Source organism: Astyanax mexicanus, chromosome 3 (assembly GCF_023375975.1).
Source record: "Astyanax mexicanus isolate ESR-SI-001 chromosome 3, AstMex3_surface, whole genome shotgun sequence".
Lineage (NCBI taxonomy): Eukaryota > Metazoa > Chordata > Actinopteri > Characiformes > Acestrorhamphidae > Astyanax > Astyanax mexicanus.
This window is the reverse complement of record NC_064410.1, coordinates 36,434,679-36,460,906: the sequence shown is the minus strand read 5'-3', so window position 1 is coordinate 36,460,906 and position 26,228 is coordinate 36,434,679. Positions and strand designations below refer to the sequence as shown.

General features: G+C 40.8%; 1 protein-coding gene and 1 long non-coding RNA gene across 3 annotated transcripts in view; one reads left to right on the top strand and one right to left on the bottom strand.

Moving 5' to 3' along the window:
* Positions 1–26,228, bottom strand: part of jarid2b (jumonji, AT rich interactive domain 2b) — a 184,704-nt gene that overhangs the window by 127,055 nt on the left and 31,421 nt on the right. The window lies entirely within an intron of this gene.
* Positions 24,182–25,081, top strand: LOC125799522 (uncharacterized). Its single transcript, XR_007438505.1, has 2 exons — positions 24,182–24,459; positions 24,962–25,081. It is a non-coding gene; the product is annotated as an uncharacterized LOC125799522 (long non-coding RNA).

The window sequence follows — 26,228 nt, the reverse complement described above, 5'->3', positions numbered from 1 at the left end:
ACAATAACTGGTGCTCCAATGATATGACTTGCAGGATATGAGTTTTTGCCTCATCTACATTTTTTTTTTCCATTTTCTCCTCAATTTACAAGGTCAATTACCCAACCCACTCATTAGGACTCCCTAAATCACTAGTGATGCCCCAACACCAGGAGGGTAAAGACTAGCACATGTCTCCTCCAATACATGTGAAGTCAGCCACCGCCTCTTTTCAAACTGCTGCTGATGCAGTGCGCTCGGAGGAAAGTGCAGCGACTCGGTTCCGATACACCAGCTCACAGACGCCTCGTGCTGATCAACATCACCCTTTAGAGTGATGAGGGGAGAGAGCACCATCCACCCATTCAGAGAGAGACAGGCCAATTGTGCTTTCTCAGGGCTCCGGTAGACGATGGCAAGCTGCATGAACAGGATTCGAACCGGCGATCTCCTGATCATAGTGGCAGCGCTTAGCCCTCTGAACCACTCGAAGCCCGCCTTCATCTACATTTAATATAAAGAAAATTGCTTGTCTGTTCACATGGACATCTTAAGCCAATTCACACTGCAGGTCATGATGATTTACTGTTTTTATGACGTTTTAATGATGTATTTTAAGTATACATGTAACACTTTGGATCGAGAAAGGAATGAAAATAAAAAAAAAATCCATCCCAAGCCATCTGATACTATGCATCAGACCTCGATCAAAGTCTGACGACTTTTATATCACCTTGCCAGGAGCACATTGGCCTGTGTTTAATGGGCATGTGGGCATTCATAATCAAATGACATGCTGCTATCTCTCTCCACAGAGAGAAAAAAAAAAGAACGTACAAGAGCAAGTATTCAACTGACCGCTCAGTATCCACTGACCAAACACAGAGTTTCCAACCACCTTCACAAACACAGACCACTATGTGGCCACAAAAGCAATCCGCTCTGTAACACGATACTGTTCAGCCTCCTCCAGAACTCCAGAACACACACAGCGACGCACAGCTGTCTGCAGGCAGCGACCCGGAGGTGGTGGTGTGAGAGTGGCTGTGTGTCGAGGCCAGAACTCACATTAAGCCCAGCAGATGAGAGCTTCAGAAGTGCCCCGATGTGTGTTTGAGCAGCTGAGCGGCTCCGGTGGTTTCGAGCAGCAGGAAAGAGAACGTCCAACCAAAGAGCGGCTGTGCTCCATCCACACAACACACCATACTTAAACACACTTTCTTTTAGGGTTAGAACCACATCCAAAATCTGGTAGCTTTTGCATAACGGGACCGTTTGTGTCCTCTAAATAAAACCTCCACATCAGCACATATCAAAGGTGGGGGTTGGAGTTTGGGTTCAATTGTCCTAACTGGGATGTTTTGTTTTTTACGTACAAATGAAAATACCCAACATGTAGGTGTATTTCACTCATTTTCAAATGGTGCGCACCACAGCTAGTGTGTGAATCCTTCTATACAGATATGATTCATGTTTATTTATTATTCATAAACCTTTAGGGCATTACTTCACATTAGTTTACACAAAATGTGATGCTACTCGACGTCAGTTCAAAAAGAGGCGGTGGCTGACTTCACATGTATCGGAGGAGGCATGCGCTAGACTTTGCCCAAAGTCACAAGAGCTATATGCACTATTCAGTACATATTTTTCAGAAGTCATTTTTACAAGTCCCTTTTCACTCTATACTCATCATATATTGGATCTGTGAAAGATATGTGTGAAATTACACTATGCAAAAAATATTCTGTATAATCAACAAAATCAGCAGTCTTCTACACCAATTCTTTGTTGGCTGCTTAAAAAGTTTCATGTTCACATATAAAAACATGTCCCTACGGAACTAGTGTAGTTCTTCTATGGTATTAAACTAAGAATCTAAAGAACCTTAATTTTAAACAGTGAAAACCAGCTGAGTATATACAAAAACACAATACCATGCATGTGCCACCAAAACTGAACAGTTCTGAGAATACAAATCTCATTGCTGCAAATCAGCATTGCATAACATTAGCCTTTCCAGTTACTAATTAACCAGTAATTTCACCTAACAACATTTTCCATCCCTCTGAGTCACATATTTCACACAGTTCATTAAAATCATAAAAAAAAAACGTATGGAAGGCTTTCCTTCAGTCGAACACTTCCAGAACCTGTTTAGCTACAAAATCAAGAAAATCAGCATGAGAGCCTTCCCAACATGTGCTTCTATCTTAGAGATATTTTTATAACTAGTTCTGAACTTTACAACAACATCATTTAGCTGAAACTCACTGAGCGTGTTTAAAGACACCCCAAAGCATTTTTTTTATTTTATTTTTCAAAGCTGGAACACATCAGTTTCTCTGTACAGAGCATTGGACCCCCGTGATGAGCAGAGCAAATCACTGACATTGCACACATACACTCCTGTTTAAGCTGGGTTACATAATAACCAGCTAAACTAGACCCATCATGAACTACTACAGTTCAGTATCAGTCTAACCAAGTGAACAGGCACATTCCATACACAGTAATCACTTACTACACACTCACCTCACACACATACTGTACATACTTGTAGGCCACATTCCAATTATTATAATTAAAAGAACAGTTCTTGCAAATACTGTATGATACTATGACTAATAGCTATCAGCGGCCAATTAAAATGCCTGGATTTGCATAATGCACATTTATGGCTCTTCACATTTTATTGCCAGCAATTCTTCTGTTCAACTGCAGTTACATAAGGCCCAGTTACAGCCAACTACACCTCCTTATAAACTACAACAAGAGTACACAGACTCACAGAGTGAATCAACACAGTACTCACCCTGCAGACACACGTCAGCTACATTCCATGTCCCTCAAAATTAGCTTGATCAGCAAAACCAAATACAACTGTAAGTAAGCCCCCATTTAACATGGGATTCTTTGTTAAATATGTATGCCTCATATATTTGGCAAATCAAAAAATATTTGTCAGAAAATAGGGAAATATTGTAATAAATGGCAATTTTTGCATTTTGCAATTTCGCCATTTTTAATGACACAATGATTTTAAAGCAGGGGTCGGCAATTAAGTTAAGCCGCGGGCCATTTTCCAAGCCATTACAGGGCAGGCCATAAAAAAATCTGTTTTATAAAATGAAGTGTAATAGAGTGGAGTGCTACAAACTACTAGCACTCCAGCCCAGAGGGTTGTTGAACCCAATTTCAGAACAGTTGATCTCAAAGCAAGTAAACCCAAAAAGAAAGGAAAAAATAAATAAATAAAAACACACTGTTTTTTTATATGGGATTGAACCCGTGTCATCAGGGTCGCGGTCCATGACACTACCGCTGTCCCAGCTAGTGAATTGGGACACGGCCAGGGAAGGAAAAAAAAAAAAAAACAACTCCCCAGAGAAGCATTTTATTATTATTTTTATTAATTATTGTTTATTGTAGTCATACTGATATTGCTACTTTTACTGGGGGCATTTTTTATTCTGTTTTTCCTAAATTTGTTTAAAGTCATATTGTGATTTGTTGTTATGTCTGCTGGGATATTGAAAAGCTAAGAGTTTAATAAATATTTTTTAATTTTAGTATTTGTTTCGTAATTAGCTTTTTATTTGAAAAACAAGACAAAAATGTTTTCTGAATCTGGTGTTTGGTTTCCGCATAAATTTCAGTTAGTACCAAAGATGTTAACGTCAGAGCATTCTTAGTTTTACATACTGCTAAATCGAGTCACCATCACTCACAGTAGCCACATTAGCTGCTCTGACTGACCTACTGCTTATAAAGAGTGCAGCATTTCTGAAATGTCAACACAAGCCAGGCAACATGACTGAATGAATAAATATGTTATCATTAAGTACCAACTGGCATTACTCCATTCACATGATAACATTAATTAGTGACTGTTCTGTTTCATTTAGAAAAGAATTTGCTGGATGTCTTTGATTGACCATCCCAGTAACGACGTGTGTTTGTGTATGTATGTTTGTTAGCTGCAGAAGCTGCATGAGTTTGCAGTGTTACTGAATCTCAGTTTTGAACACCAGCCCACCACCTGTCTGGGGGAATCACACAGGGAGAAGAGGAGGAGTTGTGTGTTGGGTAAAATCAGACCCCTGCTGTTACTGCTGGTGTGTGTGTGTGTGTACATGTGTGATAGAGAGAGAGAGACAGAGAGAGAGAGAGAGAGAGGGAGAGAGAGAGAGAGAGAAAGAGAGAGAGAGAGCTGTTCCAGATTATGCAGCCCCTGCAGCTTCTCTCCTCCTCCAAGCCTCAGTCCACTTCTGAAATAAATAGGGCAGCAAATTCAACTCAGCAGTGCAACAAGGGGAGCGCAGGCAGGCAGGCAGGCATCAGCATGCTGATACAAGTGTGTGTATAACATGTGAATGTGTGTGTGTGTGTGCGCGTGTCTACATAAAATCTAAAGTCTATTAAGTCAATTTTAAAGCATCTTAACTTCCTGTTAGTGATCATGATTGACTACGGCTGGTGGAATCGAAAGGCATACAACAAAAGAGCTTGTGTCACAGCACTCATTGTATTAACACCATACAGCATAATGGGAAAGTCCAAGTAGATTTAAGAAAAGGTATTTTGAAACCATTTATAAACAACTGCAAACCTGAAGATTCCTTTAGTTAAAATCTATAGTTTAAAAAATAGTCAAAATGTCACCTCCAGCTAAAAGAAATCTGTCTGGTTCATATGATCAACAACCCAACCCGAGAACCATAAATGCACAGACCTTTTAATGAACTGGAAGATGCTGGAATACTAATGTTGCTGTCAACAGTCAAGTGAGTTAAACATCCTTTGACTATAATGTTTAAAAAGTTGGAACTATTGCAAAAACAGTTACTTAACCTCTACCTACTCTGCCATATATTTACTGTTTAAATGTTAAGTGTTAAAAACTTTCCACCTACCAAATACAAAAAGGGCCATTAAAACCAAATATAAGATGTGTTGTATGTATATTTTTGATCTTTTGTTGATTTCTGAAAACCTGGAAAACGTATGCTCTGCATTCTTGTTTTAGTTCTATTTGAAATGTATGCTGTACACTCACTCATTCAGCCCGCAGACAAAGAACAGTTCAAAGAAATGACTGAAAGACCAATATTGCTGTAACATTCCTGCCCATGATGAGTGTATGTAAACATCCAACCACAACTGTATATATGTTGCACATTGATGTTTAGCAGCTGTACTGGATGCGTTTGAAGGATCTGTGCCTTTTTTTGTTGGCAGAGAACCACAAAAAGTGACCTCCTTTTATGCCAACAGGGCACTGCAAGATACCGCAGCACTCAACAAGTGACGGACTGAGTGATCTGAAGAGCGAGGGCTCCTTTAAACAGTACTTATTGCATGCCTTACATTTTCCCCCCACTTAATTAAAATAGCCTCTCATTATGACTTTTACCACTTGTGATATTTCCAACACTAAAATTATTCCTCCTTCTATAAGTGTAGCTCCAGAATTCACCAACAGACAGGTAAAACATGCTCTGATGCATCAGCCAACAGATGCCTGTGCTGACCAGCACCACAATATAAATGATAAGCAGAAAGAGAGTGCAGTCTGCTCACCCAGAGATATGATATCTATAATACTACTCATAAGCATAACATGTCATGATAAAATGAATCACCACCCCTACAGTAAAGAAGGATAAGAACGAATAAAAGACTAAAATAAAATCACATTTTTGACCTAATGTCTTTTACTTACTCCAATATTAGGGTTTATTTTCTTAGCAAATAAACACTTACTGCCCAGATAAAAGGTGCTTAAGACTCTTACACACACACACACACACACACACACAAATGCACACACCTCATATCTTGAGCTGCTCCTTGTTAGCGTTTCATTACTCCGCCATCACTGTGAGATTCCGCTCCTTCATTTAGTGCCTTTAGCCTTCAGCCTGTTTTACACACCACTGTCAATGCTCCCTCACTCTCACTCTCGTCCCTGCCAGGGCTGCGGAGCAGCTAATGGGCCCATTACACTGCTAGCCAGCAGCACAAACACACACGCACACACACACACACACACACACACACACACACGCTCGGCAGCAAAACGCAGCCATTTAAACTTTAAGGCAACAATTCCCTCAGTCTAGGTGCTAATAATGAGCGTATATGCCAGGGACATTTACGGCCTTTTCCTGTCCAGGTCTGAGGCCCATCAGACGCTGCTCTTTAACTCAGCCCTACAAGGCGTTTAAACCTATTCTGGCGTTTTTATGCTCCCTCACGATGACTCTTATGCACATTACGTGATTTATGGAGCTTCGTAAAACTTGTCGTTTAATTTAAACTGTTTTTCGGTAACCGGCCTCACAATCATTTCCTTGTATTTGCCCAACGTGCGCTTCCAGCGCTTCTGCAGGGCTCAGATTTTTTCACTTGAAGGGGAGGAAAAAAAAAAAAAAAAAAAAAAAAAAAAAAAGGAGCTATGCAGAAACGATGGGGGGTGAAAAAAACTACTGCACGCCACTCACAATCATGGCGACTTCAGCCGGCTATAAATAGACACTTGGAAAACAAACGCGGTAAAGATGTCTGAACATGCAGAATCGATTCGAGTGCTGGGTTCAATTTCCCTATGAATGGCAAAGCAGCTCCACGCTGGTAAATTGTCAAGTTCCATTACACAGACATTTACAGTTAGAAACGCTGCTCTCGGGTAAAAAGAACTTTTGTTTATTTGCGAGGGGAAAAAATAAATACAGGAATCGAAAGACATTAAGCCTCGTGTAACAGCCTGACCACAGAGACATATGGTTAACATTGGCCTTGTTTTCTCTGCGCTGCATTCGCGAGAGCCACTCAAACAGTTCTGGTAAACCCGGCCGTTAACTTCCTTAGCCAGGCCATCTTCATAAGCAGATCATTAGAGAAGGAAGGGGATCAATAAATATAGGATAACTCATCCAATATGATAAGCCAGCCAATTTGCCTTTCTAATAAAGAACAGAACAGGCATCTCTGAGCTGTGACTGGTCAGGAGGATTGCAGCACAGTTATTGGAGATGTTGGAAGGCTGATTTCTTTGTTGAGGCCTTCACAGGTATCGGCAGAACTAAGCACAGTTTCATGATGAAAACTGACCAACGATACACTGTGTGGTTCTTGTACTGAACAGCAAGGCATTGCCCTTCTCTTCCAACAATACACTGTGCTCTGTGCTCCAGTCACAGCCCTGTGGGGGTCACACAGGACACACAAGGAGGCACTGCACTCCCTGATTTCCTGTCCACAATTAAGAAGGCCAATAAAGTGGCCAGTGGCTGGCAGAAGCTTGACACACAGAGCTGTTCTGCAGGAGGCTGCGTGTGCGTGTGTGTGTGGGGGGCTTGGGGGAGTTAGAACAACAGCCATCCATTCAGCCAGGCCAGGAGACAAGGTCTAATGAGTTTGCAGAGTACAGGAGAAAGCACACATAACTCAGAGAGCGCGAGAGAGACACAGAGAGCATGAGAGACAGAGAAGAAAAAAAGAGAGAAAGTGAGAAAAGAGAGACACAGACATACTAAAAACAGGGAGACAGAGAGAGGGAGCAAACGAAAGACATATAGCTCTATCCGGATGGGATTATTCATTTTCTCTTTTGTGGGGGTCCTCTGTGATTTTGTGTCAACAACCATGCATGTGTTTTTCCCAGAATCCTCTGAGAAAATTACAGGCTGAATTATCTGTTTTTTTTTTTTTTTTGCCGAACTCCCTGGTCCTCCGGTAATTTTAGTCCCGTCCGGACGCACATCTCTGAGTTTCGTCACCTCGCATTTATAAAAATAAAATAGCTATTTGTCCACTGCCACGCATCGTAATTACACTTTGGGCTGGCTTTTCCACAGAGATCCACGTAAACACAACAGGGAGTGGAAATGGAGGAGCTACTGAACGTGATATCACGTGACAGAGAAAGCCAAAAAAAACTCACTGGTCCTCCTGTTTTTTCAATTGCAGTCTGGGTGCAAAAGTTTTATCACTGAGTAGAAGTGTGTAACATTTTTCATTGAAGCCCCCTGAGAAACTAATCCTGTCCAGATAGGGCTAAAGACCGAGAGCAAGTGAGAGCACATGCAAGAGCACACACAAGCAAGAGCAAGACAGCTCTGTGGTGTTGGGAGTCTGTGCTCTCTGCCGACGTCATGTTTTACAAATTTATCTGTGCTGTATTTATTTTTACACCTGTGTGACATGCTCTCCTCCAGCAGCGCTGCCCGAGACACTGCTCAGACACAACGCTACAGCCCAGACACACAAATGCTAGCTACACTGGGGGGGGGATGGAGGGGGTGACCTGGCGCCAAGAGAATGACTCCCTCAGACGTGCTCAAAGCACTCACTCGCTTGCTTGCTTGCTTTCCTCCAGCAATAAACTCTCTCTGTTTCTTGCTCTCCTACAGGCTGTTCTGTCCATCCATATACACACCAACATCTCAACAGCCTCTTACAGGTCAGCCCATCCTCAGTCTCAGTCTCACAGCAAAACCTTAATTGCTCAATTGTTTTTTTGTTTTTTTCATTTATTCATGTATTTACTCATTTGTCTCCCTCTCGCTCTTATAAAGAAGTAATCAAAGCAACCATTCAAACATAAGTATAAGGGCTTGTGAGTAATAAACATCATTAAACAAAAAGGAGTCATTCAATAAAAGTTTGTGATTAATCATGACTAATAAAGAAAAATTATGGTGCTTCTATGTATTTTTCAAAGGGAGGAAAACCAAAATTAATGTCAATAAATAAATAAACTGTGGAAAACTTGCCGAGTAAAAGTTTTAGGGAGCGCTTAAGCATCAAACACAAAAAAGCGCTTTATTGAAGGAAATCAACACCACTGCAGCTTGGATATGAGATTGAATCCATAGTTCAGTATAAATAAATGTAATCTACCTTCTAAACTCAACAGTAGCAAAGCTGCTAATATGTCTGTAACAAGGCTCTGTAAAAAAGTGTGTATTACTGAAGGCCAACAGAATAATAATAATTAAAAAAAACTCCTATTAAATTCAACACAGGAGTGATGGGATGAAAGACAGGGCAAATAAGAGTGACAGAGAGGTGTAAAATAAAAGCATGAGAGGAAAAAAGAGCGAGAAAGAAAACAGGAGAGAGCGAGAGGGAGAGGGAGAGAGAGAACACAAGAGAAAGAGAATACTGCTTTAAACAATAGTTTACAGCAGGGTGGGAATAACTCAGGAAGAAGGAAGGGGGAGGGAGACAGAGAGAGATGGCCTTGAAATAAGTCAATAGTGCATTAAGGAGTGGGTGGAGGAGAGGAAGAGAGGCAGAGATGCAGAGATAGACAGAGAGAGAGAGAGAGAGAGAGAGAGAGAGCGAGATGGAGAGTGTTTTTTACGATTCTTTATTTTAAAACAAGACATGCTGTGAGAGCACTCTGCAATTACTTTAAGTAACATTCAGCATTTATATAAAAACGATAAATAAAAATATTAACTTTTGAAAAACCATCCATCTGTTATCCACAATCAGGCCTGGCTTAAACTCATACAATTTATTTCACCTTGCCGTGAGCACACTGACCAGTATTTATCCACGCTCACAAGATAACATCTCACAGTTTATACTTGTAACTATAGGTGTGGGTGCTCCAAAATAGTCCCTTTAATGACCAGTTTACACACTGCTAGCCCATGCTTTTTGGTCTGTAAAATGTTCTGACATTAGTAAAGAAGCAGAACACGTCCACTCTGATCAGGCTAATCAAAGGTGTTTAAAAAGTAGCAGCAGCAGCACTGAAGGAGATCCCCAACCAGCGGCATCACTAATTACCCACACTCCAACCAGCCAGCCAGCCAGCCACCTGCAGTCCGACAAGTTCAAACTAAAACACACACACAGAAGTACACACACACAGAAGTACACACACACAGAAGTACACACACACAGAAGTACACACACACAGAAGTACACACACACGCTCACGCATTGTCTAATCAATGGTAATAATAAGTGGGCCGGATTAGACCACCTCCCTGAAGCCCAGGAGGTGCCATCAGATAATCCAGCATTGATTATTCCACAGGTCCCCACTGATCCCTGAGAAAACAGCAGAAAAGCCAGCACTAATGTCAGCTGCTTAAGGTGCAGACACACGTTCTGTCAAGTGTTTCTCAATGCAATCAGCTCAATTCAGCACAAGCCGGAGGCAGGGCGGGAAATCAGGTTTTAAGGGCCGATTTCTGCCCTCACTAACTGCAATTCAGGGTCCATTACATACATATACAAATGAGAGAGAGAAAGCTTTGCAAAAGAACATTTTTACTCACACCGATTTGCTCACAAATATTTACATAAGTTCCACACAAATATAATACACTGCCTGGTCCAAAAAAGTTGCAAATGATCTGATTTTTTTTTTCTTCCCTGATGGCACGGGTTTAATCCAAGATGATACTGCCAGGATTCATGGGGCTGGAATCGTGAAAGAGTTCAGGGTTCAGAGAGCATGAGATCATCATTTTCACACATGGATTGAGAGAGTTCACCACAGAGTCCAGACCTTAACCTTATTGAGAATCTTTGGAATGTACTGGAGAAGGTTTTGTGCAGTGGTCAGACTCTACCATCATCATCAATGCTGCTGCAAGATCTTGGTGAAAAATTAATGCAACACTGGATTTAAATAAATCTTGTGACATTACAGAAGCATATCGAAACAATGCCACAGTAAACACGTGACACAATCAAAGCTAAAGGCGGTCCAACAAAATATTAAAGTGAGACCTTTTTTATTATAGCTTAATAACTGTGTTTTGAGGGCACAAAGCAAATTGTTTACATTCAGTTACAAATATGCTCATCTTAGCAGTTTAGACCCCACCCACTCACATTGTACTTTCTCAGCACAGATGAGGCCCAATGCAGGACAGCCAATCAGAATCCTTCTTATTCATCTACAAGTCCTCCATATAAGGGAAACCATAGGGCCATAAATATTAAGAAATATTTAAAACAAATATGACTAGTTGCAAAGATGTCCACAGTTTTGTTCAGTAAGTTCCACAGTAAAGTCCAGAATATTCCATGAAAATAACTTTCATAGCAATTTTACCTCAATCTAATAGCTTTGATGTTGCTTTAAAGAATAAAGTAAAAAAGCTTTTTTTCCCCAATACATATTAAAAGATTTAACCAAAGATCTCTGTTAAACTGCCACTCTCAATATAAAAGAAACAAGCAAACAAGACAAAGATTGAAGGAGAGGAATATAAAATAAATATCTAAATTCAGGAAGGGTTAGGCAAAGGATAAGATTTCACAAATTGACCCAATATGTACGCTGAGCACTAAATTGCATGTCTGCAGTAATGGTTTCATGGAAGGGTTCACTTTACGTTTCAATATCATGCTTCAGAACACACTTCATTCTGTCGCTTCCACTTTATCTACCACCAGGCTAACGGTCGCGCTGCTATCTGACATCACGCCCACTTTCTCTCTTCAGCCCAGCCCAGTTTTCCACTGCAAACATTTGCAAGCCAATTAGCCCAGTAACAAATGAGTAATGAGTCTGTATTTATACTTTAATTGTAGCTAATAAGCAGCTATTACACGGAACACTTCACTTCTGGGCTGAAAGCAAGTGAAAAGATATAGTTTCATCCATGTTATTACACTCCAGACATGGTGAGCACTACACGTAATATGAATTACAATGTTAAATTTTTGCACCAGGAGGGCAGGCATAAAGTTATCCAAAAGCAGTGTGTAAGACTGGTGGAGGAGAACATGCCAAGAGGCATAAAAACTGATTAAAACCAGGGTTATTCCACCATATGTTGATTTTTGAACTCTTAAAACTTTATGAATATGAACTTATTTAATTTGCATTATTTGATGCCTGAAAGCTCTGCAACTTTGTTATTTCAGTAATTTTTCATTTTTATTTGGAATTTGGGAGAACGTTGTCTGTAGTTCATAGAATAAAACAATTATCATTTTACTCAAACATATACATATAAATAGCAAAATCAGAGAAACTGATTCAAAAACTAATTACTAATAATACATTTTAATATATTTTATTTGTAATGCACTTTACATTTCAAGGAAATCTGCTAAAGAAACAAAAGTGGTCTTATTTTTTTCCAGAGATGTATATTGCCCCCATCATATCCTAATATTCCAAGTATTCTGTGTATCAATAATTAGTGTAATAAATTGGTATTAAGTGTATATATAACTGTGAATCTGCTAGATATAGTCATGTAAAATGAGAACTATAAAATAGGAATTATGATTTTTTTTCTTTGTATGCAGCAAAAAAAGCAATATACATTTTGACAATGTTATTGTACTGGAAAAAGCAGATACATCTTTGTAAATTATCGGATATTATCCCACAATTCCCTTATCAGTGGATCTCTAAATAGAACAGTCAAGGACTTCATTAGGATTGATTTATTTATATGTTGTTTTTATGTTTTTGTGTGCAACACTGATATCACAACACTGTGCAGATCTAACAGCCACGGTGTGTTGACACTGTGCATTGAGGTGAATAAGGAAGGCCCGTATGAGCACACACACACATACAACCCACAACAACAAGGTAATCACTAGGTTCCCCTTAATTACACGAGGGCTTCCATTTCCTGTGGGGTCACCAAAACATCCTGTCCCTGCAGCAGCCGCTGCCGTGTTTCCTAACTGATGACAGGCCTTATAAAAACACCAAAGCACTGCAGGTGTGCGTGAGTAAGTGAGTGAGTGTGTGTGTGTGTTTGTGTGTGCATACACATCACATAAAGCTACATTTTAACCCTGACCAGTCTGGATTTGCTTGTTTCAGTGAGCTACTCGATATAGAGAGCTCTCCTCTGGATGAAACCATCTCTTACTGCTTCATCAAGCCAGTTTAGCAGAGAGCCAGACGCTAACCAGACGACTTCAAAAAGACTGTGAGAAGACTTTTAATAGACTAAATTTGACACCCTCTTACATTTAAAAGCCACATACTTTTAACTGTCCAATTCCTAAAACGTTCCCGCGCTTGCCTTGCGGATTCCCCTAGCTCTCCTATTGGTTGTTGACATTGTTAATAATCACTATTTGCGTGAGGCAAGACTCAAAACTATTAAATAAGAATATTGAACACCAGGATGAGACTGGCTTAAACCTTCAATCCTAACCACCTTACACTGAACCATCGAGCGAACACGACCGCAACCCGACTCTCACTTTAAAAAATCGTTTGGTGTAATGTCGGCATGGGTAATCCATCAAAACAGACCTTTATAACCACTTACAGACCAGGTTTTGTCAGTTATTTATTGTTCAATTTCTAATGTTTTACTCACATTTATTTATTTTGTTAATAATTTTCTCACCATTTGTATCTTGATAAATCAATCTAGCCTCATGCAGGACATGCACAAGCTTCTCCCCCATACAACCACTTCTTCCATTCAACCTTAACACTAACAGGTCCTTAGACGGATAAGACTCCTTTAGTTAGCTGCAGGCCCTTCGGCTACAATAAAAAAAAAAAGAAAGGAATTGGGCCCCCACTTCCTCCAGGAAGTCCCCCAAGGAGCAAGATCAGGTGTGTAACAACATATGTTTTTATTTAGCTGTGACAAAGTTCAAGGAAAGTGTCCCATAGCAGCAGAGATTTATAGCAATGAAGGAGTAAACACGAGGTAACCGCATGCCTTCATTCACATGGCCGGGCACGTGCTTGTAAACGCACGTGTGGAAAGCTGTGTGCCTTGGTTCAGCACAGTTTTGCACAGATATTTCCACTTTTAAAAAGCCATTTAAATGCCTGATTAAAGGGCCGTTTACTGTTGTTTGCCGTTTTCCTCGGGTTTTGAGTGCTTGGTTCAGACTCGGGTCTTGTTTAGTCCGGACGCAAGACAGCACACAGTGGGGGCAGAGCTGATGACATCAGAGGCACTGCATTACTTAATATTGTGATATATATCGGTGAAAAAAAGTGCAGCCCTAGTACTTAAGCACTACATGTTAAAACAAATTAAGTTATAAGCAACACTTAAGTACAAAATAAGATAAATACTTTAATACTTTCATTTAGGTGAAGAGCTTAAAAAACTCTTCAACTTCTACTTAAGTCACTTTTTTGATAGAGCACTTGTATATAGAACTAGAGACCCAGACTTGAATAAAAATAGATCTCTGCATAGCAGTCTTGGTTGATGGGGCATGTTTTTGCAATAACAATTCGTATGTTTGCAATGCCGCCTCTAGCTACTTCATTCTTCATGCTCTTGCTTTTCATTGGTTCTTTATGGAACCTGTACACACCATTAGGTTACATCCACGGTTAGGTCACTAAATAATTGAAAAAATAAAGCATGTTTGGTACACTGTGACCCCTCTGAAACCTACTGTCTAGCACCAGACTCGTACAGACTGACAATCAGGTCCAAAAAATAAAAAATCATGTAGCAGAACACATGCACACCAAACACACTCACAGAATCAATGCCTGCTACCCACCCTGAGAAGCCCGCAGAGACACACACTCCATTAAAAAATGTGCAGTCACGTTCTTATTAGCATGAAAGGGAAACCTCATCATCAGTTCTCCTGCTGCTGTTTGGAACGTGTGCACTGATTATTCATTCTCATTCCTGTGCAGCACTGTCTCCTGGGCTACTGTCACACAGCCGGGTACAAGACTGCTGTGTGTGTGTGTGTGTGTGTGTGTGTGTGTGTGTGTGTGTGTGTGTGTGTGTGTGTGTGTGTGTGTGTGTGTGTGTCCTGCAGGCGAGTCAATGAGCAGACAGGCTGTGATAGGTTCTTGATGTGCGGCCAGAGAGCAAAAATGCGGCTCGGGAGCCTGAAGACAAAAGCACACCCATACAAGCAGCGCTTCCGGAAGGTCCGCCCTCCTGAGGGAAGATGAGTGGAGGAGCTCGCACTCCAGAGACTGTCGCTCTCCTACTGACATTACATTATGCAGACCAGCGCGGACACAGACACACACAGACAGGCAATTTCTGCAGCTGAATATAACACACCATTTAATCCAGCCAAATCCAAACAACTGTTGAAGGTGCCAGACTTCCCTTCATCAATCACGACCACACAAGTTACACAGCAGTTTTAAAGAAGCCGCTAAATATCAAGCAAGAGTAGAGAAATAATAATAGAGAAAGCTCAGCTAACATTACTATAGCAAAAAGACACCAAGAATGATAAGTCATGCTGAACGCTTTATTTAGTTTGAGTAGAGCGGAAAAATGAACTTAAACCTGCCGTTTACAAACTGTTAGTCCGCTTTTTGGCTTCTTTCCAACACAAAACACAGCTGGTGAAGGGGAAAGTGGGTGCCACACTACATTGTTTGGAATGAATTACTTTGTCTTTTCATTTATTTTGCTAAACTCAGAAAAACTGCAAAATTTCTGCCAAATATTCTGTGCATCCCTAAAATTTCTTAAGAAAAACTCCAGCCTAGGGCTGCACAATATTTAAACAATGCAGGACCTGTGAAGTCACCAGCCATGAGCTGTCTCGTGTCCAGACCGATCAAGGGCTGAGTCAGTGCAGAGCACTAAACATTGCAACATGACATGTTTGATTTAATTGCCTTAGGCAACATCTCAAGTCCTGCAATGTGAGCATTTCCCATGCACACATCGCGATGACAATGCTTAAACGATAAATCATGCAGCCCTACTCGAGCCTCCCCACTCTACATTTACAGATGTAAGCAGATGTGTAGTTTTGTAAATTCCATTAAACACAGTGAATGAGTGTCGACACAGGTCGCATTATTTTTCTTTTTTCAACATATTGAAACTCATACACTCTTAACATTTACCACTCTGAACTAACCACTGAACTCTAACACACTACCTATATGCCATGGCTGAAAGTCATGCATGATAGAGGAGGGAAGAAAAATAATAAATAAATAAAACAAGCTCACAGCAGTCCATTAGGGCTTTCCAATGTGGCAGCGTGAGCCTGACCTGAATCCAGCTGTCAGAACTGCGTTCAGCAGCCTGTTCTGTACAACTCGAGAGTCACACTCACACAGAGATGACTGTTCACTCACTCACTCACTCGCGTGCTCTCTTTCTCTCCCTCTCTTTCACTCGCTCTCTCTCTAAAAGCTACAGCTTGTCTAAGTCACCCTGCACTCAGTGGCTAATGGAGGGAGTCCTGTGAGAGAGCTTACACTTGACCCAGTGCATTAGAAACACACACACACACACACACACACACACACACACACACACACACACACATTCTTATCAGCGCTCCGGCCTTTAGCGTATGTACACAACTGCCTGTACACGGTCAGACTCAAGAACTGAGGCACCAGACTGTGTGTGTGAATGAGTGTGAGACTGAAAAAGAACAAGAGTCAAAGGGCACAAGATTGACAAAAAGAAAGAATGAAAGGAAGAATGACAGAACGAGAAACAGAGAGAGAAAGCAAGACAAAAAGAAAACAAGAGACTTAAAAAGGTGAATGAGAAAAAGTGACCGTGAAAAAAACAAAACGACACGTCAATGAAAAAAATGACAGAAAGTAAGAGTGAAGAAACAGATATACATTAAAAGAGAATGAAAATGCAAGAAAAAGAGAAAAAGAGCAAGAAAGAGTGACAACATGAGCGACTGAAATAGAAAAGAAGAAAGTGTAAAAAGAAAAAGAGACTGAAAGAAAAAGCCATAGCAAGAGAGTGAAAAAAGAATGAAAAAGACGTAAAGAAATTAAAAACAAGCGAGACTTAGTGCAGGAACAAGAGACTGAAATAGAATTTGAGAAAATGAAAGAGAGAAAACAAGAAAGTAAATGTGTCTTAAAAAGAGAATGAGGGAGAAAGTGATACAGAGAGAACAAGTGAGACTTAAAATGTAAATGAGAGAGAGATTGAAAGAGAATGAAAGAAAAAAAGAAAAGAAGCAAGAGAGAGTGAGAACATGAGCGACTGAAATAGAAAAGAAGTGCGAAGAGAAAAACAGACCGAAAGAAAAAGCCATAGCAAGAGAGTGAAAAAAAGAATGAAAAAGATGGAAAGAAATTAAGAACAAGCGAGACTTAGTGAAGAAACACAAGAGTCTAAAACAGAAGTTAAGAATGAGAGACGCGAGTAAGAAATCCAGAGACTTAACAAAGAAAAAGAGAAAATGAGAAAGAAATAAGAGAGAAATAGAAATATTAGAATGAGTAAAGCAACAATAGTAAGCAAAAGACAGCAAAAGGCAGATAGAAGAGAGCGATAGAACCAGAATAACACAAGTCATAACATTTCTTAAACTCCAGCAGACAAACTGACAATCTTTTTCATAACCACTGCCCCCCCCCCCCCCCCAACACGCGCACACACACACACACACACACACACACACACACACACACACCTCTACAAGTGTTCACCACTGCTCTGCTGCTGTTGCTGCCGCTGCCACTCCAGTTACTATGAAAACAGTTACTGTGTGTGTGTGGAGTCAGCTTAACACAGAGCACATGCAGACATCAATCATCAGCTAAATTATTCCTAATGCTGTTAACACCACTCACACACTCCTTTCCTGCTACACTTCTCACCTGCGGGATTACAGCGGCGCAGGCAGGGGGACCGCAAAAAAAGGAAATCAAGCGCTTCTTTTTCCCCTCCTTTCATCTGCTCGTCCACCACTCCGCCTGCCTTTGCCTGAGGTTGCTGTGCTATTGAAGGCAGGGACCCGAACTGCCAGAGAAAAGAACTAAAGCGCAGATGACTGTACGCTTCGACCTTGTCTCATACCTGACTACAGTCTCCTCTGATTGTCTGTGCCTTGTACAGTGTTTCCAGAAGTTTTCTTCCCTTTGTTGAATAGCCCACCTCCCCTCTCCTACAGCTTCGTTCTAAGACACAGTAATTTTGTGCTTTTTGCCCAGCACTCTGTACAACGGCTGTATTGAGGCATATTTTGCCCAGATAAGTAACTTTTTACATCATTATTCAGGCTTAAAGTTGCTCCACACCTCCTTGCTAAAATCCAGAAAGCCCTGACATTAAAAAAACTAAATTACTTAAAACGTGCACAAGAAGCACGTTGGCTGCTATGCTATGTGGAGTCTCTGTATATTTGTCTGTCAATACCAGGTCTTTCAGTACAATGATGACGGCGCACGGAGCTGAAAGCTAGCGGCACGGGATGTAAACAGGGTTTTTTAATAAGCTTCTTGTGCACTTTTTAAGTTAGTAATGCCTCGTTTTAAATGACAGGGCTCTCCGGATTCGAGCAAGGTGGTGTGAAGCTACTATGAGTATTGATATCGGTGTAAAAAGAGTTTTTATTGGCGTTTTATGCCCCGAAACGACTGTTGTACAGAGTGCTGGGTAAAAAGTACAGAATTACTGGATCTCAGAAAGCTGTGGGAGGGCAGAGGTGTGCTATTCAACAAAGAAAAGTACTTTTTATCAACCAAAAAGTCAACCAAAAGTCAATTTTACACCGCAGTTCTCCTTTAATTTTGATGCACCAACTCTCAAAATCCCAAATGTTCTGGATAGAGTTAATTCATACCAGAGATGCACTACAAAAGATCTGCTGCTCAATGGTCAATTCTGGGGGTTTTATAGCCCTCTAAACCACACTTGATTTTGGGCAGAGATTATATAAGCTCTATCAGTGATTGGTGGACCTTATTCACTAGAAAATCTGTCCTCAAACATTTGGACAGAAATTGTCCAAATATCAGAGATAGACCCCTTAAAACAAACCAGAGCCCAAATCTCTGAAGTCCCCAAATCTTTAAGCACACACACATGCTTTTCTAAGTCAAAATGTAAAACACATTCACCCAGATTCATGTCTCACCTCGCTGCAGACCAGTGGCCGGCCCACTCAGACGCCAGGTTTGCAGGGTGAGCGCACTGTGGGAGCTTAAAACACAGTCCTGCCTTGCGGGGGACTCTTTAATTCCCTTCCTCAGCTGCTTTATTAAATGACTATGATTAGAAGGAATGCTCTCTCCAGGTGGTCAGGGCTGGACCTCCATCACTGGCTCCATCGTTAAACGGTGCATGTGACCGTCAAATACACACACACACGCACGCACACACTATGACACACTCCCTATTCAAGTCTCGCCAATCTTTTCTGTCCAATTAGTGGACCAGGCCCCCTCCAAACCTCTGTACAACCGCACACACAGCCGGACAAATCACCCCCCCCCCTCCACTTCCCCAAGATGATTAGGGCAGACTTCCCCTCATAAACGGGTCTCATCCCCAAGTCATCATCACTTCAGCACGAACGAAAACACACTGAAAGGAAACAAGGACACAGGCTTAAACCCAAAACCACATCACTCATCTCATTTCCACAAAAATAAAGAGTCATTCTACCAACTGCATAGCGTCACCTCTCCTCTGCTGACTCACAGGAGGATGACATAAATGCATGGATGAAAAGAAAAAAAGAAAGAAAGAAAAAAAACATCCTCTGTAAAGCCGCAGAGAGGCCAATGACCAAATCCGACTGCTGGTTTTCCACTTTGGTTTTCGGGAAAGAGTTAAAGACTTCAAACTGCCAGGAAAGATGGAGTCAATCAAAATAATATGAAAATGAAAAAGAAGAAAATGAAGAGATTGGGCTTACAAGAGATGTGGGTTATTTGGGAGCCTCTCAAGCAAATATTAGCAAATATTAACAAATATTAAAAAAAAAAAAGAACTCTTGAAACTGTACACAGAGAATTAAAACTGCATTATTGATGCACCTTCCACTTTTGAAAGTCTCACATTGGCTTAGGGGGCAGGTCTTATGCTCTGTGTGCACTCACACATTACATTCACACACTTAGTCATTTAAGTATAAGTCTACCAGCTCTTTTAGCCTAGTTAAACCACCCTAGTTCATTTTCACCTTTGAAAAGGGATGAGGCATACAGTCTCCAACAAATCCATCTGATCATCAGAGACCGTATCAGCAAGCCCTGACATGTCTTCCTGTCATTCAGACAGAGACAGACAGATACTTTATTTATCCCGTAGGAAATTTAGGGCATTTATAAATGTATAAATATGTATAGCATTTATAAGTATTGAACTAACAAATAACTTGTATATGGGAGAATATCATCTCCATCATGCTACTGAACTATGTAACTTTGATGAAGCAGACAGGACAGGACAACACTTGTGAAAACGTCTTAACCTGAGTCACATTAAACAGAACACGTGCCTTTTTTACTTTAAATGCTTGTTCTGTTCTGCATGTGCAAAGTGTCCTTTTTAAGATCTGGTTTAAAACGCAAATAACACTTCCTCTATAAAGTCTATAAACAGTCTGATATAATGATACTGTTAAATGTTAAACTTGAAACCTGAAGAGAGACCACAAACAGAGCGATAGGACAGGGCTGTGAGGGAAAGAGAGAAAGAAAGAAAAAGAGTATATCCAGCTGTTCCTCTGGGCTCTTGTCCATCCCTCTGGTTCAAAGCGAGTGGCGGGTGGAGTTCAGGCTGTAACCTGGATTTAACCTCTCCTAATCACTCGCTTTTCCCCCATCACTGCAAACCCCTTCCTCTCTGCTTTCAGTCCTCCTCCAAACACTCCTCCTCCTGTTCCCTTCCTCTTCTCTTTTATTCAGTGGGGCACTCCTGTTCCGGGGCAGGCCATAATTAAAGTGTAAGGAGAGCTCCCCTCCGCACCATCTATCAGCCTTATCTCAAAGAGCCAGGCTGAGATATGCTGATCCACAGTTTGTTTACAAAGCAGGGCTCTTTGTGGCACACAGATGGGTTTTTATACGGTGTCAGGACATGGGGTCATACATGTGTCGTGTGTTTTGTTTTAGCCTGATTAAGGCTGACGTGAAAACAATGCAATAAAGCAAGAAGGGAGATTCTTTCGGAAGGTGTGGTGGTGAATTTTACACGCAGAACCTGTGATTAACTTTTAAGGAGTTGCCACACAAGTACGTATGTAATAATAATAATAATAATAATAATAATAATAATAAATAAATAAATAAATAATATGCATCATATGGATTTCCTGTAAAAGGTTTAATAGGCTGTGTAAAAAATACCTTATACAATTCGTCACCTGGAAGCTTTCCAAAGGCAAATCCTACAGTAATCACTGAGGCTACATTCATATTAGGTTTAGGTAAGTAACCGATTATTAAATGCCTATAATACATTTTTCAGTAACTAATTTGACACTAGAATGGAAGTCCCACAGTTGCCAGGAAGGCACTAATAATTATGAATCTACATCCAGACACTAAAACTGTTAAGGACATTAATAATGTGTGTCACGTTGTGTACAATTCTCAGGCACAAAACACACCCATCTTGGTACACACTCTGTAAGGCATGTGCTGCATGTTTCACAATCTGTGGGTGGCAAAAAGCTAATTATGTAATTGACCTAACCTCATTCTTCATTGCCATCCAGTGTAAAAATCCACTCTAACCCTAGAGCAAAAGCATTAAAAGGTTAAAAGGTAAACAAGGCTTAATGTATTATTTATTGTAAACAAACAAGTACAAATGCACTAATTTAAGATATGTAAGTCTGGAATCAAAAGAATCAAGTATATATGTAAAATTAATACTTAATTTAAGATGGCTAAAAAAAGCTTCAAGCCAATCTCAATCCAAAAATTCTAAGTATTTTTTTTAGGCCACACTGTCAGTCTCATTGCTCATTCCAGAAATTCCTGAGGCTAGACGATGCCTTTGAATCTGAATGTTCGCCTGAGTGACGGAGTGAAGAGTAAAGGAGAACGAGGAAGAAAGAGAAAAACCATCACCTATGAACATGACAGACATGCGACATCAGGGATGCGACGGAGGAGAAAACAATTCAGACACTGCTGTGGAGACTCTCACAGACTTCCCCTCTCTCTCTCTCTCTCTACCATGCTCACTCACTCACTCACTCTCACACACATGCACACACCCACCACCCACCGAGCCAGACACTCCTCTGTGTTGGCGTAAGCTGATCTGTAGAGCTCTTTTACAGTGTGAATGGATGGAGTCCAGAAGCTGTAGAAGCTATACTGTAGAAGTAGAATACTGTCTGTACCTTCAACCACATTCTCATTCTTTTTTTTTTTTTTTAATTCAGGCTTTCATTTTGTTAATGAAAATGAATGATTGAAAATGCCATGCATTTAACAGCATATTCAGGATCATGAGCTCTGTCTTCGGTTGAGTAATACACTACACACCTTTAGACAGTGGCTATTTTAAAAGCCAGAGTTGGTGTTATCTTACAAAATTGTCATGACTGGAGCTGTACAGATTTTTTTGATTACCAAAAGTCCCATATTGTTCACAGTTGGGGGATTTTAGGGTTATGTTAGCGATTAGCATGATAGCTAATTACACCAGATTCTTAAACCCATTGACACCTGGTCACTTCATGCATCTTAAGTATCGCAATTACTTCCAGATGAGGCCAAGATGCATACACAAAGCAAGTGTATAAACAACCAAGACACATTTGATTCGAATGGGTCTCAGACCACCCCTTGGTGTGGTTTGAGTGATCACATTTAAAAAGTTAGACACAAAGTTTAATACTTGGATTTTATTTTCTCACAGGAAAAAACAACTCATCCCAGCGCATGAATCAAATTTGCACTGCAATAATTTGCCAACAAAAGCCATGTTAGAGACAACTTAAAAGCTCTGGATTTTCACAAAACCTACAAAGTCATTGTATAATATAAAAATATATTGTGACTGACAGTGTCACCAAAGCCCTATTCACTGTATTGGATAAAACCTAAATCCAGTGCAATACTAAAGAGCAACAGCTGAAGAAATATACAGTTTTATCTTGTGCTTTACAGGGATTTGGAGACTTGCATAATGCCACAGTTCCTTTTTATTCTCCCTTTCCAGATCATGTTCCACCCCTCACTGCCCACTTCTGTATTTGGTATACAGTGGGAAGTTGGTGGGGATGAGAAAAAGCTGTCTGCAGGGGAAGGCCAGAGAATATTTTTGGATGCAGTGAATCAAAGGAGTAGCCAGCCAGCCAGCACGGACTATAAATACTCCTATGAGAGCCGTGTTTGGAGGCAAACCATGTGACCAGCACATCTCGACATGTTAAATCCCAGCGTCTTCAGGCCCTGGCAGCATTCTCTGAATAAAAGAGACGTGTGTGCGCGTGCGTGCGTGCGTGCACAGTCTAGGCTTGCATTGTGTGGAAATGTGCATAGCATAAAAAGTAAATGCATTCGATTCACACCGCATATCATCTCACAAAACCTGAAATTGAGAGGAAAAAAAAAAAAAAAAATCATATTCGTATCGTAACACCTCCTGTAGTTAGCCATGCCCCAGCTCTGCCTGGCAGAGGAGAAAATTCACTCAGTCATCGTCATTGTGAGCCGAAACTCGAGCGAACAATCCACCGGGGCGAGACAGCCAGGCTTTCTCACCACGGACACTGGTCTATTGAGCCGCACAGAGCTGCGGGAGAAACGGGATACGGATCGTCCCGGCCCCTTCCCACCCAAATCTCTCCTCCAATCCAGCAGAAAGAACTATAGGCGACTCTGCTGGGGAGGGAAAAAAACAGCTCTACAGTGTTCTTATTGTCCAGGCCGGTCACCCACACGTGACAAAGCCCAGCTCGATCCCTCCCATCCTGCAGGGACAAGGAGAGAAAAGAATGAGTGCAGGAGGGGGTCGGGAGTGGGGGTAAGGCCAGACTAGGCTAGGCGGATATAGCGTCACCTCCAACTAAACCTCTAGACCCTAAGTGGGAGGGCAACTGGACGTGGAAAAGGGGGATTGTGGGAAAAAACAGAGTGCCGTTCAGACACTGAGGCAGACGATCAACATCCTGCAGAGTCCCTGGACAGGATGGAGGATGATAACATCACCTCGACTTGGCCTAGGGGCTGGACACATGTCACAGACATTCAGAAGCAGAGCTGAAACTGCATGATAAATGGAGCTACTTCAGAACCCCGTTTAATTATACTGTTCACAAACAAAGACAAACGATCATTCATCTTCAGAAGCATTGTTAAGCAACAACAAGGAAGTATCAGATAATGGTTATCAACTTAATGTGTTGTCATGTCAAGAACAACACTCAGAGAGCTTATATCACTATTACAAGACTTACATTGTGCTTTTGCTTTTAATAAAAAGGTTCTTATGTAAATAAATGTTATTTTCAAAACAAAAGAAGTCAAATTTTGCCATCAGATATAAGCTGCGGTCCAATCTGAAGGGAGCTGCCCAACTAGGCAGCATTTTCAGGCAGCATAGGCGCGCTCCCGAGAAAAGGACTGTCCCATTCGGAAGGTGGCATGTGCTGCCTACCTGGGCAGCTGCCTTATTTTACCCCGATTCTGAAGGCAGCGTGAGATGTATCCTTCACGGCGAAGGCAATCCCATGATGCATTTCACCAGCTCAGAGTTCCAGCGCTCAGATTTAAAAACATGGCGGACGGAGCCGGCACTGCGAGGGAGTTTCTGTACAAATGTGAGTAATTCCCTCCTGTATTTCCACTCACCGCTGCGTGGGTTTATCAAACTAGCATATTTTAGACTGTTTTAAGTTGTTTTCCATCGTTGTTTTCGCCTGTACTTCATTTAATGTAAGACCTGACCGGCGGAAGCTACCGTTAGCTTATCGCGCTAATTTACCGGGTAAGCTAACACGCATCTAGCCGACTTACAGAGTACCAAACGCGGCTGCAGCGCTGAGGAAACCCCCGCTAGGAAACAAAGACACCCTGGCCGTCCAGTGTAAAAAGTTTTAACTGTTTTAAGTCACTGTTACGTATAACTAAGTGATTTACTGTGTAAATAGTGTAACACTGTAGAATAACCTGTAATTCAGTGATTTAATGTGTAAATAGTTTAATTGTTAGAGGGAATAACTAGAGTTACCTGTAACTGAGTGATTTAATGTGTAAATAGTGGAATTATGAGCGTGTTCTCTATAAACCGCTGTTACTAATTCAGATTTATTTTTTCCACAGGGATGAACGTGGGCCGGGGAAGGTGAACTCTGGTCAGACCGGCTGGAGGCAGCGTTAGCTCCCTTTATGAATATATATATTTTTTCTTTGAATGTAATAAAGTTTTCTCTCTTAACATTATTATTTTTGCTTGCTGTGTGTTTATTGTCACTATGCTTATTGTAGTATCACATCTCAACTAGTGGGTATGGGTAAATAAAAAAAAAATAAAGTTTATGAATCATGTGTTTTATGCAACTAAAAGATAAAGATATAATAAAAATTAGCTGACTGTGTATGAATGTACTATTGTGTGAAACGTAGCTTAGTTTGATAATTTAGCTCTGGCTCATACTAAATATTTATTATATTATGGTTTCATTACTCATGCATTTCTACAAAGCATCTAATCAAAAATAAAATAAATGCATACATAAAACTGACCATACTCTGAGAATGAAGTGAGGAAAAGTGTATAATTAAAGTAAATCATGAATATTTAAATATCTGTAATATTTGGATGAGTAAAAGAGAAATAGCTGCCGCTGCATTGAGATTTATCCCGAGGTAAGTGATCATTAACTTTAGTTATTTATAAACAAGCTCACGGGCACAGCGCGCTAGACGCGATGACGTATGCTGACTCCAGAGCGTGTCCCGAACGCGCTGCCTTATAAGATCCCTTATGGGTGAAAATGCTGCCGAACGAGGGAGCTGCCTTTGAAGGCAATGACTACCTAGGCAGCTCCCTTCAGATTGGACCGCAGCTAAAATGTCTAAGTAACAAAACTTATAAATATTATAAAATATTTCAGGAAATGTTAAGACACTTTTATTTGTCCTCTAAATCATGACAATTATTTAATCAAATTTATGTCAAAAAATGACAAAAATGAAAATGAATTTCTATTAATTTCTTCACGCTCATAATTGCAGAACATATAGTATTTTCAGCATTTCCAGAATTAAACTTAACTTCTTTTATGTTTACAGTACATGTTCAGGCCAAAGATCAAGCCCAAATATAGCCGTGTCTATTTCGAGGCCTCATTCCGAGCGATTGAAAGCACTTCCAGTTTGGCTGGAAACTTGTTCTGCATCAACTCAAGAGCCAGGAGGATATTCCCCTGGTGGCAGTCCCTAAGAAGCCTGAGAAACAGCAGGAAGCCGCTGCTGATTAGATTCTGTGATTCTGTTGGGTACACAAGTTTTTCATGGTTCTGACTCCCACTCACTTCCACCCAAACATGTGTAACTGTATGTTCAAATCTTCTCAGCACTCACTCAC